Consider the following 3,270-nt stretch of genomic DNA (forward strand, 5'->3'; position numbering starts at 1 on the left):
AAAATAGATACAAATAATAGCAGAATTTTCTGTTTTGTTAATAAAATTTTAAAAAGAACGTTATTTGTTGTATTTAGGCACTAGCAAGTATTTTTGTGTAGATCTATAAATTGACAGTCTTCAATTTCTACAAGCTATTTGAATAAATATACTGCATTTTTTTCCGTCTTCACTTTCATTTATTGCGTACACGCAAATATGCCTTATGTACAGTGACTGCTCCTAGCAAACAATGGTGCCAGGACGCTCTATTTAGTCTTCCGCAAAATAGACTCAGGTAAATTAGATCTGTGCATTTCATGGGCTAGCAAAACTTGTTCAATTCAGTTTTGAGGCCACACAATTCAAAATAAACACGAGTTGGGTTCAGATAACAGACGTGGGGCGGGAGACAGAAACCACAGGATTCAGAACAGTGAGACTGTGCTCTGCTTGCACCAGAGCCACAGGGGACAGCAAGCGCATCTCAGTGGGGGATTTTATTTACTGCAGTGGGAGGGGTTTCTGGACACCTATGCTCACAGGCAGGTGGACAAACTGCTGGGTGACTGCCAGCCGAGCTCACTTCTTCTCTGCCTTGCCCTTCTGGGGCGCCTGCTTCAGTTTGTAGTCAGCCAGGGCGGCTTTGATTGCATCTTCAGCCAGCATAGAGCAGTGCAGCTTCACCGGAGGAAGACAGAGCTCCTTGGCGATGTCTGTGTTTTTGATGGTCAAGGCTTCCTCCACCGTCTTCCCTTTCACCCACTCGGTGGCTAGTGAGCTGGAGGCGATTGCAGAGCCACAGCCAAATGTCTTAAACCTGGCATCCACAATCTTCCCCTTTTCATCCACCTGAATCTGTAACTTCATCACATCTCCACATGCTGGAGCTCCCACCAAGCCTGTTCCAACATTTTTCGATGTCTTGTCAAGGGAGCCTACATTCCTAGAATTTTCATAATGATCAACCACCTTTTTGTGATAGAGGTGGGCCGGAGCTGAAAGTTCCCTGTCTGGCAGGCATGGACTCCAAAGTGTTGAAGACGGCCTGCTCCAGCCTCCAAATTGGGTTTTGAGGCATATCCCTGCCTTTTTATTCTAATCTTGTACATGTGTTTACATTTCATGTTATAGTGCAGCCTCTTAGAGACAAAACTCTAATTTATCTTTATATTACATATATTTCAAATCAACAACATACCTCCAATTTGGTCATATTTTTGTGATCTATGAAATAATTTAAAAAAAACTTTAAATTCAAATTTTAGTTTTCATAAATAACGATCACTAGAACACCATAGTCATTAATTTATATATTAGCAGCAATGCTTCTATATCTACAGAATGTAGGTGAGAATATAACTAAGACCATTTGTAAGGAAAACAAGTCAGATTAATTTTCACCTTCCACACAACAGAGCCCATACCTTGAAGTGCTGTATTTTTCACCATTTGAAGGTCTATAAAGCAACGGATGGGCCTTGAATTTTCAACAATGTATCAATTGTATATGACCACTTAACAGTATAAAGGGGCTTAGGCAACGAAGTTATCTTTTGCCTCTCAGTATTGAAATCTCTCTCTCTGGCTGCCTGTGGATATTGTCTGGTCTCACCTTATGGCCTGCAAAATCCATTAAAGGCTACAAATTCTCTTTTCATCTGGGAAAACTAACAATGAACCTACATGGGTGTTTAATACAAAAACCTTTTTCCATAAATCTTCAAGTTTTGGGTATCTGGCCTTATAAAAAGTTTAGCAACTACTCAACTCTTACCTCATGTTTTAAAAATTTTACAACTACTATGAAAGGGAGAAAATGTTGTATTTGATTTCATTTTCTCTTTTATGGTTAAAGGGAAAAAGAAAGGTGGTGATATAATGTAGCATGACTTTCCAAATGTTAAATTTATTGCTGGAAAAATAAATGTTTATACAACTTTTAGTGTTGTTAGGGATAAAGGATGTCCTGAACGAACTCTGCAAGATACAGGTTATTGAAACCCTACTCCAGTTATTGAAACTGTAACTCCACCCCTACTCCAGTCACTGAAACTAAAACTCCCAGCAATACTAAAGGGGGGGACTGCAAGGACCCAAGAGTTGAGCTAAGCAACCATTTTTGAGATTATTGGTATATATATATTATAGAGGAGCCATGTTGAGCAGGCTCTTTCTCTCTCCCTTGGCCTTATGGCTAGTGGCTGATTGCTTGGCTCTTGATGAGCTTTGTTGGGGTTCCAAGTCAGCAGAACTGGTAGAATGCTCTAGTTAACTTGTATCCTTCTCTCTCTCTCTTCCCTGGGTTGTTCCTTTTCTTTCTGCTTTGTAAATAAACCCATTATTGACCCTTTTTGTGCCTGCAGTACAATTAAATCTTAAGTGTGTGGGTGAGAACCCACAGACAGGCAACCCAGTTCACATTGTGTTGCCCTGTAACCGTGTCAGTATGTGGATATTAATCTGGTAAAAGTGTTATTTTTGTCAACATTTATTAATTTATGCATATAAAAATATATGTACAGCCCAGAGGTATGGGGCTGAATGAGAGGATTCACCAGAGACTAAGAGGGACACAAAACAGGTGAAATACATTACTGAGGGGAGCAGCAGGTGATACAGGAGTGGTCTGTTGTGCCATGTGGGTCATCTCCCTGGTTGAGGGTCAAATTCTGTGCTGCAGTGTCTGTAGATAATTTTATAGTCCTACCCTCTTACCCCTTGAACCACCAGGGAGGACCACTAAAATATGATTTTTAATACCAATCAATAAATAGGATAAAAAATCTGCTCAGTTATTATGTGAGAAATATTAAAAAGTACCTATCAACAGTCTGGTTGTAGGGCAATATTACTGAGTTGTTGGAAAATTCATGATGCATTTTTTACTTGCTCTTTAACCTTTACTTTCATTCACTGTACTGTCTTCATTTATTTCTTTAGAGGCAAACAAAAATATTGGATGCATCTCATGTAAGGCCTAAAGGAAGGCCACAATTCTAGGACTATAAATACTAGAATTTTAAAATGACTCATGATTCTTACAACAGGAAATGACTTCCACTTGTAGAACAACCCTAATATAAATTAGGTACCAGCTAGTGGGACAATCAAGGTATTTTGTAACAAAGTTGAGTTGCTTTTTTATTTACCTTGAATTAATAAAATCTTAAAATTAACCAGGAACATCAATCTAATCTATGATGAAACTACAGTGAAAATTCAGTAATTGACCATTGCTTCTTCCTATACAACTAAGCTTCCTGTCTTTAGTCCTATCCTTTAAACTAA

General features: G+C 38.8%; 1 pseudogene; it reads right to left on the reverse strand.

Moving 5' to 3' along the window:
* Positions 1 to 561: 561 nt before the first annotated feature.
* LOC101625598 lies at positions 562 to 1,761 on the reverse strand (annotated as a pseudogene).
* Between the last annotated feature and the right edge of the window lie 1,509 nt (positions 1,762 to 3,270).

Source organism: Condylura cristata, unplaced genomic scaffold (assembly GCF_000260355.1).
Source record: "Condylura cristata isolate star-nosed mole 26May11 unplaced genomic scaffold, ConCri1.0 scaffold00071, whole genome shotgun sequence".
In the NCBI taxonomy this organism is placed as follows: Eukaryota; Metazoa; Chordata; class Mammalia; order Eulipotyphla; family Talpidae; genus Condylura; species Condylura cristata.